We start from the raw sequence: 15,580 nt of genomic DNA, 5'->3' as shown, positions 1-15,580 counted from the left end.
TAATTTTTTGTATTTGCAAGTGCGTTTAATGTTTATTTCATTCACAAAAAATTATTCTTCTGATAAAAAATTTTAAGTTTAATTTTATGCGGGGCGCTGTAATTTAAGCTCCAATCAATTTTTTGTTGATTAGCAAGTAAAATACCGTAAAATGAGAGGGATGTCAAAACTCCACATCGTTGGCTGCTAATTTGTCCATTTTTTGTGCTTTGTATGATCATTTAGAAGGGTCTGTCTAAAGCGTAAACGAAGGTTAAGAAGATTGTGGAATTGCATTTGCTTGGAAAAAATCTAAAAGCAATATTAATAAAATTTTTTAAGCAGAAAAAATGCTAAACAAATTTCGAGTAATCAATATAACAAGAAAAACTTTTAACATTGTCTGCACCGCAGTCGTAATATACTCGTAATATTTTCATCTTAACTTCATGGATTTTTGTATAGCATAAACAATTTCTTCGAATTGTAAATTTATTATTTTTTCAAATTTTGTAACAATTACTTAAATATGTTTTACATAAAGCAATTTTGATCGATGAGTTTGTATGGCAGATATATGCTATAGTGATCCGATTTGAAAAATTTTTCTGGAATTGCAGACTTTATTGAACAATAAGTTCTGAATTTCAAGAAGATGTCTTATCAAATAAATTTTTTCATACAAAGACTTGCTTTTGATCGATGAGTTTGTATGGCAGCTCTAATCTATAGTGATCCGATCTGAACAATTCGTTCAGAGATTGCAGCATTCTGGTGGATAATAATTTATGATGAATTTCATGAAGATAACTTATTAAATAAAAAAGCTCTTCATACAAAGACTATCTTTTGATCAGTCAGTTTGTATGGCAGCTATATGCTATAGTGATCCGATCTGAACAATTCTTTAAGAAATTGCAGCATTCTGATGGATAATAATTTATGATGAATTTCATGGAGATAACTTATTAAATAAAAAAGCTCTTCATACAAAGACTATCTTTTGATCAGTCAGTTTGTATGGCAGCTATATGCTATAGTGATCCGATCTGAACAATTCGTTCAGAGATTGCAGCATTCTGGTGGGTAATAATTTATGATGAATTTCATGAAGATAACTTATTAAATAAAAAAGCTCTTCATACAAAGACTATCTTTTGATCAGTCAGTTTGTATGGCAGCTATATGCTATACTGAGCCGATATCAGCGGTTCCAACAAATGTGCCTTTTCTTGAGGAGAAAGGCACGTATGCAAAATTTCAGATCGATATCTTCAAAACTAAAGGGTTGGTTTGAATATATACTAGAGGCTGGATGAGCAGATAGACATGGGTAAATCGACACAGCTTGTGCCGCTTAACATTCAGGTCTCCAAGGTTCTCTGCTGTCTGTTGCAAACTTCATGGTAAACGTAATACACCCTGTTTTAGGTATAAAAGCAACCCTTATTTAATTGTTTAAATTAGCAGACAATATAATCCAAATTCTGTAATCAATCTGCTATTCCAATTATTCCGTCTGCTTTTGACCACGTATTTGATGAACATTTCATTATGACTCAACGTTTATACTTGATCTTATGGAAACTAGGTTAATAGTGTAACAGTTCAATTCCCGCGTTTAAAAAGCAACAAAATTTGCATGAGTAATGATACACATAATAACTTTACTATAACAAATCTTAAATATACTCACACACCCAACTCACACGTCCGTCCCGCTTAAACTAAAATTAATGCTTTAATGAAAAGCAGCGCAAAAACAACGAAAAAAAATACTGAAGAAGCAGCATGAAGCCACAATTGCGACTATTTGCAAACCAATGACTTTCGCTTTTTTACTCACATAAATCACATGAGTACATACACACACACGTACCTCGCTTTTGTATGCGCTATTCTGCTCGTGTTCGTTTTGCGCTGGTTTTTTTTTTTTGTTTTTGAACATTTTTCGATTTTTCCCGCACCTTGTTTTGGTTTATTGACCTTTCACACTCGTGCGCAGGGCTTTGAAGAGCTGAGAACAATAGATATGTAACACCAGCGGCAGTTATGAAACACACAGAAGACACAAATAAGACACAAATTAAGACCCAAAAGGAGCACATGCTAAAGGCAAGATGTATTACTCTTTTGTATAAATACTTTATTGAATTTTGATAATTTTTTTTTTTTTTTGCAAAGCACAGTCTAACTCGTGGTGTAGGGATTATGTCGTAATGCTGCACAAAAGCTTTCATTTTTACACAATTTAATTGACCAAAAATCAACAACGCCTTTTTCACTACTGCACACAAATATTTATGTTCGGTTGCAACAAACGAAGTGGGGCAAGTCGTCTTGACGCCCCACACGCCACTTGCATTGATCACTGTTCAGGTGAAAAGCTGCTGGATGCCCCATTCATCACGTCTCTGCGAACTCATTACACTTACATAATTAATCTGTTTTGAATGTTTCTATGATTATTTAGTAATTAATTTCCAACTGGTTACATGTGCGTCCCGGAAGCGATTAAATATCAATTATGCTGCCAGCAGCGGGCTCATATGCATGTACATATATACACATATTTGTATATTTTATAAAAACAGCGAGCGCTGATAGTGGGAGTAAATGGTAGTCGTTTGTGTGGCATTGCATGAGTATTATGTAATTCTCGTTAAGCAGAGCAAATACTCCAGAAGTGAGTTCTTAAAGGCAAATATTGGGTAGTCGAAAAAGTATTTTCGTTTTTCTAATAAAATTTGTACTATTTTTTTTATATTTGTAGTAATAAATAAATAAACAGATATGTAGGATTTTGGTCGACCACTTTTTGCCATTTTTCCGCTAGAGACATTATGCCCTCAGTGTAAAACTTTCATAAGTGTAAATCGAAATTTCGAAATTTTCAGAACGGAAGCGCGCGAACCATTGTTGTGCTACGCGAAGTGATACAGCATCGTCTCCGTAAACTTCACAAATTTCATTGGTGGCTTGCGTGGCATTCTTCCCTTTTTTATACAAAAATTTCAAAATACAGCAAATTTCTTCATTATTGACATTCACATTTTTGAACAGCTGTAATATTTTTCAACTTCACCGAATTAAAATTTTTAAATTTAAAAAAATTATTTTTAGTTAAATGAAGCTTAAAATCTCACCTTTCCAACACTATATGGTACTATGACACAATGTGATTAGTAGCACTGTAGATATACGATTGCAACGACATCTATTGACAAAATACGAAAATACTTTTTTGACTACCCAAAACTTTGCTGTTTTGTTAAGTGAAATTAATACTTGATTGGTTATAGTGAATTCAATTTTCAGAGATTTTCGCTGTAATAGTTTTTAATACATACATATAATTTTAATATTCTGCAATCAACACACGCTTAAAGACTGACGAAACATAATTATTATTATTATTATTATTGTTATTATTATTATTACTACTACTATTATTATAATTTTTTTTTTTATTATTATTATTATTATTATTATTATCAAAAGACTTTCCAAAAAATATTTATGAAAGCATCCGCCATCCATAAATCGGATTAATTGTGCAATTATGCAAAATCTCACAAAAAATAATGTTTTCATTTACTTGAACACTTTCGAAACGCTTAATTTTTGCGAGCATTGTTACGATCTCAAATAAATGTCGCTCGTTAAAATGTCACTCACTTCTGTGCTGGGAAAGTATTAAAATATTAAACTCAAGTGACTCAAACTCTGTTTGTAAAAGAATTGCAAATGTTGTTATAAAAATCTGAAGGAAGTGCCAAACAAAGTAATTTAGCGTGTAATGACAAATTTGTTGCTCGAATATTATACAATTTATTGTATATATGTATGTACGTATGGTGTATTTATTTAAATGTTTGCATTTGTTATTAAGTTTAAACTAATAAAGGGAGGAGCTCGCATTGAAGTTTTTATTATTATGAAGTTAGTTTAGTGATACTTATATTTTGTGTGGTGTGAGGCAACTATGGGAAAGTGGGAAAACAATATTTTTAAGACCGTTATTGAATGTGTGGAATAATGAATGTGTACAAATGTATAAAAATCAAGACAGAAAATTAGATATACATAAGTTTTTAATAAAAAAAAAATCATTTTGAAGGAACTGTTGGATAAACATATATAATTTTGTTGTAGGATTTTTTTTGAGGAGCACACAAATACGATTTTTATTTGTCTCCTCACAAAATAAAAGTAATTTCATAACTTTTGACCTAAACTTGATTTGATTTTTCTCTTAACTGTTATGGTCCTTGATTCAAATATTTCCACGAAATAATCATTTTTATGCTGAAATTTGAGGAGTCTTCAAAATGTATTTGTGGGAACGAACTTTGGGAAGCAAACTCAAATGAAGAGTAGTGAGTTGTGGCGAGAATTGCAGCTTATAAATGAAATGAAATAGCAGAAAAATAGACTTAGTCCACTTAATATATTTTTTATAGAATTTTTTAAATTATTAGACGTTGGAAGGAAGTTATTGCCCACATAGAAACCAATATTTTTTTGCATTATTAATTTTTAAGATGGATCAAAAGAAATACATAGTATTTCTAAGATAGGCTGAAGAATTCCTATCGCTTCAATACCATTTATGCCATATCAGCACGGAATATTTAAACAGTGGGAATAGCGAAAAAAAGTTTTACGGACTTAGACTTAAAAAAACTATGATCAAATTTGACCCGGACAAGTTTATTTAAACAGGAGCAAATCGAATCGTCAAAAAGGAATCCTTTTTATGTCCGTCTGCAACCTTTTTATGTTCTTATGAAGCTTTTTAATATGTCAATTAGTTTCTGTTCGGTAGCTTTTCGGTTATGACGCGAGGAATTTGTGTGGCGATTTTTACAATGGAAGAAATTTAACAACAAGTTGGCTTGAAATTTTTTTATGTTTCAATAAAATCACGACTATGGATGCTTTAAATATTCTGCAGAACTGTTTTGTGGAGTCTGCTTTATTTTGATAAGCATTTGATTGCCAGAAAGCATTCAGCAAAGGTCGTGAAGTCATCAACACTTTACTACTCTACTCTACTCAACATATTTTGGTTAATGTTTTGGGTATGATGCTAGACTCGTACCAAAGGGACTGAATGTTTTAACAAAATGACGTCGAGTAGAGGTTGGAAAAAAAAACGGAGCTGTCATCTATATTAAGGTTCGTAAAAAAACGAATGTATTTTTCTTAATACTCTGAAAAATTTATTAATTTCTTAGTTTTCTACTTTTTCATAAAGAAAAATTCTTATCTCGATTCCAGGATAACGATCCCATAAGATAAATATCTAACCGTTTAAAAGATTAAATTTGATTATTGTAATTTATAATTTTAAGATTACGTTAAGCCTTAACGAGGTATTCATCGTCAAGCATCAATGCATATTATGATTACTACTGTGGGCATAAGATAGTAAGACTTTTTAATTTAAATTTCGCGTAATAACCCATTCGTCGAAATATTGTTTCCTAAGTTAGTATGACTGTCAGTAACATCTGTGCCAAATGTCATATCAAAATAATTATTAGTGTTTAATATACGCTTGTCTTCTGAAGTGCAGAAGGTGCATTCGGCGATTTTTACGATGAGTGAAAATATTCAACAAAGTTCCATTAAATTTTGTGTGCGGAATCAGATTTCTTGTGCCGAAACGCTCAGAATATTGGCAAGGTCTTTGATGATAATAGTTTGTCGCGAGCAAGTGGTCTTGATAAGTACAAGTTATTCGAAGAGGGTCGAGAACGCTTTGACGGCGAACTTCGCCCAGGACGGCCAACAACATCAACTGGTGATCAACATCTCAATAAAATAAAAGAATTGGTTCTTGAGAATCAACGATTAACAGTCAAAGATCTTACTGGCATATTTGTAATATACGAAGGATCTGTGAGAACCAGTTTGAAAGATATTTTGGGTTTAAGAAAAGTTAAAGCACGATTGCTTCCAAAATCACTAAATTTTTTCGAAAAAAGCATCGCATGAACGTTTGTGAAACAATGCTTTCCGACCACCAGGATGCCGTGAAACATATTATTACTGGCAATAAGTCTTAGATTTATGCTTACGACCCGAAAACAGACGATCAAACGGCCGAATATCATGGCAAAGGTAGGTCGAAGCGAAAAAACCCTAGTCAAAGCGGGTGAAAAATCAAGCTTGTGTTGACATTTTTCCTCGATTAACGAGGTGTGGTGAATATCGAATTCTTTCCAACTGGCCAAACCGTCAAATAGGAATACTATTGGAGTATTATGCGTCGTTTGGGCGAAGCTATTCGTAAAGAGAAGGCCCGGATTATGGGCCAACAACTATCGTCTTCGTGAGTTTTTCGTCAAATTTTCCACTGATATCGTGCCACAACCACTGTAGCACTTAATACCGGGTGACTTCTGGCTATTCAGCAAACCCAAACGACCGCTCCGGGAAACCGTTTTGAGTCAACATAAAACATTAAACGTAAATACCATAGAAGACTATTCTGGAAATTGACTTTAACAACTGTTTCGAAAATTGGAAAAAATGTTGGCAGAAATGTATCGCGGCCAAGGTTTATAACTTTGAGAGGAACGACATAGATTTTGAAGTATAAATTCAGAGTTTTAAAATTATGAATAAAGTCTGAGCATTTTTTTCTCATGGCAGCTTTTTTAAGTCATAAATCATATATAATAATGTGCTTACTGAGATTTGCTTCATGATATCAAAGAATCTATTTTTCAGAATACTGAGCGAAAAAATATTCGATTTTTGTTGACCCACCCTAATCTATATTCATCCAAGGGATCATTACTGGTAACGAGATAGGGATTATGAATATGACGTCGAAACTATCCAGCAATTTCGCGAATGGCGCTCCATAGACCGAAACCTAGAAAAGCAAAGTTCACAACCCAATTTCCATTAGGGTAACGTTGGCATGCTTGGCTATTAGAAAGGCAAAAATAAAGATTTGTATCAAAAAACGGGAAAATAAAGTTTTTTCATCAGATTTAGTATGAATAGGTCTTCAAATTGACTATTTTTTAAGGATCTAGTCTCGAGTGATATGTAGCGACATTTTGAGAATTAATTGTAAATATTGAAGACTATCTTGAATGTCTGCTACAGCCAGTGTATTGCACTCATGGACAATCAGTTGACAAAATATGATTATTTCCATAAAATGATACGAGCTTTTAGTACTTAGATTTCAAATTTAAAATTAAGAGATTTTATAACATTATTATTGAAAATAAAATTCGAAATTCTAAAAGTTAGTGCATTCAAATATATACAAAGACTTAAAAAGATTACGAGATTATTAAAACTTCTGCAAAAATAAGCATAAAAATATTTAAAATCAATTTCGAACTTACCGCGATCCTCTAGAAATATTCCACAATTTATATTTAAATATTTCTGCTTGCAAATGATAACTCCACACAATAACTATTGTAAGTTTACAGAAAAAAAATAGAAAAAATTATATATTTTTAAATTTTTATCAATTAAGTATTTTTTTCACAACAACACTTGAGAATTTTGCGCGCGCGAAAGAACACCGCGTCACTTTGTTTTTGAATGGACCATTGTTCGTGGAAGCTCGTGCGTTAGAGACTCTTTGTGGTAGATATTTCGCAAATGGGAGTGCAAAGAATCATGTGACTCGCTACACACCAACTCACAAGCAAATCTGCATTGTTTTAGGACACAATGACTATGATAAAGGCACAAGTGGCTGAGAGTAAAAATTTAAGATGAAAGAAGTTATAAAAACTAGCAACGAAAATTGCAGCAAGGAGGACTTGAAAGCAGATAAATTTAAAAGTTTTTCGCAAGTAGAAGAGCTTACTTTGAAAATGTGTTTTTTTTTTACTAATGTGTCAGCCACTTCTAGCTTGCTAAAACATTTTGGGGCGTTCACTCGATTACTAAAGCGCAGCGCCACAACTTTTGCAAATTTGTCTATTACAACTTGTGAAGAGAAAACTGTGGTTATTGGCAAAGCGAAAAAATAAATAAATTCTCAGAGACAAATATGGTCTTGTGACTAGCAACGCGTCTTCGTTGCTTCTTCGACGCTCTTGTTGTTGCGCCGCATGAAGCGTTTAAAGTGCAAAAGATCACAGCCAGCGAGTGCCGAGTCGGCCGCATACACTCAGCCAGTTTCATTTACCGTGAATGCAACGCGAAAAGTGCACTACAAATACAACAACGACAATAAAGATAACAACAAGTCGACGACGCCGGCAGCAGCTCGAGCGCCAAGCTTTGAAGATGCGATCACTCGTACAAATGAGGAGCGTTCTTGTCTGCCAATTTACTTGCCCGCCAGACAGACGAAATCTGTTGCAGCGCTATTGCTGTGTGTTATTGTTGTTGTCGCAATGCTGTTTTAATTTCGTTTTGCGTTGTGTTGTGGGCGCCGCGAACATTATTGCCAAGGAAAACTTGTTAGCATTTGCACAAAAATGCGATTTTTCATTTTAACCATTTCCATTTCGGGGCAACGCCATCACACTTGCACACACACATACACCCGAGCGTCCAACTGCTCAGCACAATTCTGCGGCACGTCAGGTTGCGTGACACAGTGTGACTGGCGCGGCGGTAGGGCGATGAAAGCCCTCGTGACTAGGTCACTAGGGTATCTACACGGAATTCTGACATTCTGCGAAAGGCAGCTACTTCTCAGCGCTAAGCTATGTTAAATTCAAAATTGCCAATAATTCGTTATTAAAGTATAATCGCATTCTTAGTCACACAAACACTTTTTTGCACAGGCTAAATCGCTGAAAAACTAATAGTTCATAGTTTATACAAAAAAATATCTCGCCCGTTTATATTTCGGCATAAAAATGTATGTTATTTACTTTGTGAGTAGACGCGAGTCGCAGTTATTGGAAGTTATTGGATGCGCACAACCGTTCGTTTCGAGCTTTTGACAAGAACTGAAATTTCATTCATGCACATTTGGGCATAAAAATCCACAAGACGCCGCCGCATCGCAAGCACTCAGCACACAAACACACACACGTAAGCCAGTTGCCAGCAGTAGGTCAGCAGGCAGAGCAAGATGTTCAAGCAGATGCCGCTGGCATGAGTCTTGGCATGTGCGCAACAAAGTGGAAAGCAGTTAAGCACAGGCGCTCCGAGCGGCAGAGATGAGCAAGAGTTGATCTGCAACGGTAGCAGCGGCAATGCGCGTTTCAGTAATAAAGCAGATCGCCAGCCAGCAACATTACAGCTTCAGCAAGCAAGTGACAATAGTAGCAATTGTTGCAGCCAACAAGCAACAAAGTCAGTATTGCTGCTCTGCATAGCTCTGCCAATGCGCGAATGCGAAAAATAAGCGCTTGCGCAGTTGACAGTGTGCGTGTGTGCGCGATGAGCTGAGAAAGCCCCTCAAAAGTTGAATTGTTGCTAGAGAGCGATGGGTGTGTGTGTGTGGGCGCGAGAGTTGTGAGTTTGCAAATGTTCTTTTTTCTAGAGTTTTTAGCCGGTTGAAGAGCGCTTCGCTTTATTAGTTTGCTGTGATACAACGACAGTAAGGCGAGGTTTGTTGCTTAAGTCTTTCGTTTGCTGGGCGCACATTAATTCTTGTCAGTGATACGGAATTATGTGAGTATTAAAAAATATAGCGTAAAAAAGTATAAACACAGCAAAAGCAAAGTAGTAGAGAATTTTTTTCAAATTTGTATAGAACTTTCTCAGTTTTCATTTGTTGCTTTACTACTACTTACTACTTAACTACTTTAGTAGCAATTTCTTAGCCATCAGTGTGGATTTGTATAAGCATGCACATATGTATATACTCACTAATATGCATGAAGGCACTTTTATGCGAAATTTATCAAATAACTGCCTATCTACTCGCCTATAAACATGCAGCGCGCCAGCAACATGTTGCCACAATAAATTAATGTTTATATACATCAAAGCAGCTGTTGCGGCTTCAGTGGCTTATATAGGCTGGTGACATTACCTTTCCCAACAACTGTCTTTTTACGCGAGTCATTTGTGAAACAACAACAACAATAACAACAAGCGTGAAGTGTGCTCTTCACCTTCGCTGGCGATTAGACGCTCTCGATTTCATGTTGATGGTACATTTGGTGCGAACAGGCGCAAAGCGATGCGAAAAAATTAAATAAAATACAAGAAATAATGCGAAAATTACTAGTAGCAATACGGTGGAGGTGTGCGCTGACACTCGTGCGTGTGTGTGTGTGTATTAATAGCGTTGCGTTACGTAGCTTACAAATCAGCCGTAATTTTTATGTAGTATTTATTTTTTTGCGCTTGCCACAGGGCAACAATTACAAACAAAAGGTGTTTCATTACTTGATTATGTTATTTTTGCGGTTGACGTTTGCCGATTTGCAGGCATTTACACATACGTATTTTCGATTTGGACGTGCGTTTAAGCAGCTGTAATTTTAGCTGCTCTTGATTGCTGCAATTAACTGCTTGATGGCTCATTTTCTATTATGTTATTGTTTGGTGATTGCACGAGCTGCTGTTGCTTTTGTTTGATAGGAGTCAATTGGCAGCCAAAAGTCGCTGCATCACACACATACAACAATAAGCGAAAGTAAATGTACCGAATTTGCGGTGCGGGTGGCAACATTGGCTGTGCGTAAGTGAACGGTTTGGCATATTGTGTTGTGAATAATATTTTGCAGCAAATTTATGCCACTTTCCGCAGCGCAAAGAGCTCCTTGCTAGCTGATTACTTCGATTTCAGGGCCATTGTGCACTTGCCTTGCGTACTGAAGATGATTGTGGCCGCTTGAAACGCAGATTTTCGTTGCGAAAAAAATACGCTGATTTGACATTTTTTCGAGTGGGTTGATTAATTGGAGTGCCATTCACTTATTTACATGTATATTTGTATTTTTAATTGAATGACAGCAAAAGATTTTGATAGGCAGCACATTATTTTTGGTTTATTTGTTTTCTTGGTTGCGTTTATTTGAGTGAATTATGTATATTTGCCCAAATATATTGTTTTTTTTTTTAAGTAGGGAGAAGCATCAACAGCTGGAGTGCAGAACTTCAAACCGCTAAACCTAACCTACTCTCAACTCCAGACTCTCCCACGGAATCACCTGTTTAATCACCTAGATTGACGGACGCCTACTCCGCTCTGTATGTTTCAGCTTTGTCATGTTGTTGTTATAACGGGTACTTAGTCCTCGTGGGATGGTAGGGGTTAGCCAGGTTATCGTCGACGTCATCTAACGGAAGGCCCAAGAAACTTGCAGTTTCATCGGGGTCGGACCAAAGGGAGAGGGGTGTTAGTGGGGTTGGTATAGCATGCAAAGAGGTGGCCAGTGTCATGCGGAGACTCATTGCACGCAGGACATATATATTGGATATGTCGGGGTCTATTCTGGATAAATAGGAGTTTAACCTGCTACAGTATGCAGAGCGAAGCCGCGCAAGGGTCACTCTCGTTTCTCGCAGCAACTCGAGCTCTTCGTGTGCGATGGGTGGTGGTTTGATTCCAAGTACGCTATTCACTGTAAGGGAGTCAGTGACGGTGTTGATGGCTCCACTGTGAATGGCAGCAGTGCTTGTCGGGAGTTTGTTGCGTCCGAAGTCTGGTCGGCGTACTGTCTAATGTCGTCGACGTAGTTGAGGGATGATCTCTTGATGTTCCTAGTAGGCAGTTCCGCTCCAAGCAGGTGACTGCAGGGGTGATTTATGCGAAAACATCTCAGCAGGAACTGCCTGGAGAGGAGTTCATTATGCTCCTTGACGGAGGCATCCTGTCGTAGTCCGGAGTGCAGTGTTCTGACAAGTCTAAAGTTTCTTCATCTGCGTTCCACTCAGTTTTGTCATGATTCAGGCTGCCGCTTTACCACAGCTTTCCAGTTCTCAATGGACTGACAGATGAGTGTCGTCACATTTTCCACCATAAAACTAGCACCCAGTGTAGTTATAAGTTTTTCCCTTGTACTTAAAAAGCGAGAGCAAGAAAAGAATACATACTCAGAGTCTTCAAAGCACTGTGAATCTGCTAGAATCTGTCCAGATAGCTTCTAAAGCACCCATGTCCACATAATATTTGGGTTAGCTGGAAATTCAGGTCTTCATGTCGTCTGTCGATCTCCGAATGGATGTCCGGTATCAGTCCACCGACCTTTGAGTGAGGTTTCCCACCGCTGCTGCCATATTGCTAAGACTTTTAGTCTCTCTTTTGGCTCCTATAGACGGTTCTGATAACTTGTATATTCGCTCGTATTCGTCACCCTGGATGTCAATGGACTATAACTTCAGTTCAGCCAGTTAAACGCATTGAGGAGAACCATTGGCGCAGACCGTTTATGCACTCATTGCATTTGCTCCGGAGGTCATCTAGGCCGCTGCTACTACAATAAGGTCATCTGTGTATGCAATTAATTTAAAGACTATCGATTGGTGTCTGCTTAACACCCCACCGTACATTAGGTTCTATAGAAATGGAACCTAGAACCGAGCTCTGCGGTACTCCACTCGAAATAGAGTAGCTCTTGGTGCCTACATCAATATCAAATAATAGTCGCCTGTTTTCAAAGCAACTCATAATAACTACTATAAGACATTGAGGAGCGCGTATTTCATACAGAGCATTGAATTTGTTTGCCCACTTTTCTGAGTTAAAGGCATTCTTCACATCCAGGGTGATCAGCGCGCAAAATTTTTTGTTCGCCTTTCCATCGCTTGCCACCTACTGCACATGACGGAGTGTCAATGACATTGTATAGTCGGTCAATGGTGGACCTTTTTTTCATAAAGCCGTATTGTCTTTCTGATAACCCGTCAGCTTTCTGGATTGCTAAATCCAAACGATCTCTTACTATGCTTTCGTACACTATGGTCAATTGTGTCAAGCATACACAGAGGTCGATTGATGAAGGTTCTTGCGGAGGTTTAGGAAGCAGAACAAATCGCTGGACTTTCTAAGGTGTGGAGTATCCCTTCTCTTAAGCACGCATTGTACTGTGTGTATTGAGTGCTAACTTCAGATATACGAAATATTTTTCAACCCAAACTAACTCGCTTTAATCACATCGTTTTTTTTTTTTGGTGCTTCTTTAAAGGCACCATAAATTTTTCTAATCCTCCTTAATCTTGCTGCATATTCATCAATAACAAATATTTAATTTTATTATTTTTGTTTTTATTTTTATAAGTCTGTAATCAGGCCCGCAGCACATCAAAATACCTATACAATGCTTTGCAAAATATTGTATTTGTTGTTGTCGTGATATTGATCAATGTTGCTGTAAACGTTATCAGCATGCTGACTCACAAACTTGCCACTTTATTAGCCAAGAACAGCGCCGCTTTGAGCCGCTTGAACGTAAAGCAAAAACAACAAAAAACATAAGAAAATTTATATGACATAGACAACTTGAAATCCGATTTACATATACACATGTTTGCGTAGTAATGGCAATTTAATATTTTATGCATGTCGTCTGCATTGGCAACGAAAATCTACATCTGTGGGAGCAGGCCGCTACGATTTTGTGTTGTCGCAAAACCAGCTGCTAAACTATCAAGAATCTTCTATAATTAAAAAAACACAAAATTCACACAAATAACGGCAAACAACTTTTGCACATGATAGAGTTTCATACCAAGTTGCTTGTTGTTCTTTTTATGCAAACAAAAAATAATTTTACTTGAATTTGGCGCATATTTCAGTGGCTTTAATGTGAGAACCAGCACAGCTCTTCCCCGCGGCTACAGAAACTATGCTGCTGTAGCAGAAAGAGAGTCAAAGCAAGTGAAACTTATGTTTGTTTAAATATATGCATAGTAGATCTCAGCTAGCGCCATGTCATCGTCAGTGGTAAACCTGCTAATAACTAGTTCGGGCGAAGAGCATTCTATCTACATGTGATATTATTATTATTTTATTATGACACTTTTTTAATTTTGCAGACAAATTTTTGACTGTCAATCCAGTTTCATGGCTTGTTATTTATGTACGCGTTGTTAGATTTATGTTGGATGCTCGGCGCATGGCGTTAAAAGTAGCAAAAAGACAAAAAATTTTTGCATTGGGAATATGTTTTATATATTATATCTAACATACAGAGTTTTCAATATCATGTTTTGCTGTTGGGGATTACAATTGATAAAAAGTGCACTTGAAAAGATCACATAAAAAATAAAAAAGAACTCAGTTAAGATTAAAGTTGGCACAACTAAACCGGCTCTTCAGACAAAATCCCGCATCAGTCTGAAGTTGCTAATTTATAAGATAATACTTAGGCCGAACTAGACGTATGGCATCCAAATTTGAGGTAGTTCAACGAGTTCACATTTAAAAGCAATTCAAGCTTTTCAAAATAAAGTTCTGCGTACCATAGTGCGGGACTCCTTTCTATATGAGAAGCGATATACTCCACCGGCATCTAAAGTTGTTTACTGAAAAGAAAACAATCGGAGCGAGACGCAAACAAAAAAAGAGGGAGACCGAAATGCGTGAGTACGAAGAGCTGAGAGACATGCTGGACAAATAAACAACAGAAGGTTTTAAAGACCGGAGCATACTCTTGTAGAACCCCCAAAGCTTGTATAGTGACTGATGCCCAGAGCATACTGAAATTATGGAGAGAACACTTCTCCAGCCTGCTAAATGGCAGCGAAGGCATAACATCAGAAGATGGCGAACCCGATACCCCAATCGATGACGATGGAGCAGACGTTCCATTGCCCGACCATGAATAAGTTCGAATAGCAATTACCCGTCTGAAGAACATCAAAGCGGCTGAGACCGATGGATTCCCGGCCGAGCTATTCAAATACGGCGGCTAAGGAGCATGTACTAGCTTCTTTATAGAAAATGGTCGGACGAAAGCATGCACGATGACAGGAATTTAAGTGTGCCGTTTAACAAACTGTTTCGATTTTATCAGTGTGGCTTTTGGCCTAGCGCCAAATTTTGGAAAAGATCCGAGAAAAGGGGATCGACACACACCACCGCTTTGTCGATTTTAAAGCAGCTTTTGACAGCACGTAAAGGAGCTGTCTTTATGCCGCGATGTCTGAATTTGGTATCCCCGCAAATCCAATACGAATACGTTGAACAATACCAAAAGCTCCGTCAGGATCGGAAAAGACGTCTTCGAGCCATTCGATACCAAAAGAGGTTTCAGACAAGGCGACTCCCTTTCGTGCAACTTCTTCAATCTACTCTTGGAGAAATTAATTCGAGCCTCAGAACTAAGTAGAGGAGGTACCATCTTTTATACGAGTGTTCAGCTGCTGGTGTACGCCGATGATATTGATACCTTTGGCCTCAACAACCTCGCCATTAGTTTTACTTTCTCCAGAATGAATAAGTTAGTGAACGAGGGCAAAACGAAATATCTCCTGTCATCACACAAACAGTCGTCGCACTCGCGACTAAGCTCCCAAGTCACTGTTGACAGTCATAACATCGAAGTCGTAAATAATTTCGTCTATCTTGGAATCAGTATTAACAGCAATAGCAATGTCGAAATCCAAGGCAGAATAACTTTTGCCAAGAGGTGCTACTTTGGACTGAGTAGGCAATTGAAAAGTAAAGTCCTCTCTCGACGAACAAAACCAAACTCTA

The 15,580-nt window shown here is 37.1% G+C and overlaps 1 protein-coding gene across 1 annotated transcript in view; it reads right to left on the bottom strand.

Annotated features, from left to right (window-relative positions):
- Positions 1–8,922, bottom strand: part of LOC126767823 (mucin-5AC) — a 52,736-nt gene extending 43,814 nt beyond the window's left edge. The window contains exons 1-2 of the mRNA XM_050485484.1: positions 8,853–8,922; positions 7,356–7,428 (exon numbers count right to left, since the gene is read on the bottom strand). The gene's annotated coding sequence lies outside the window, so the exon portion shown is untranslated. The remainder of the gene's footprint in view (positions 1–7,355; positions 7,429–8,852) is intronic.
- Between the last annotated feature and the right edge of the window lie 6,658 nt (positions 8,923–15,580).

The sequence above is a fragment of the Bactrocera neohumeralis genome, chromosome 2 (genome assembly GCF_024586455.1).
Source record: "Bactrocera neohumeralis isolate Rockhampton chromosome 2, APGP_CSIRO_Bneo_wtdbg2-racon-allhic-juicebox.fasta_v2, whole genome shotgun sequence".
NCBI lineage: Eukaryota > Metazoa > Arthropoda > Insecta > Diptera > Tephritidae > Bactrocera > Bactrocera neohumeralis.
Note: the sequence above shows the minus strand (reverse complement) of the source record. Positions and strands in the feature narration are given on the sequence as shown.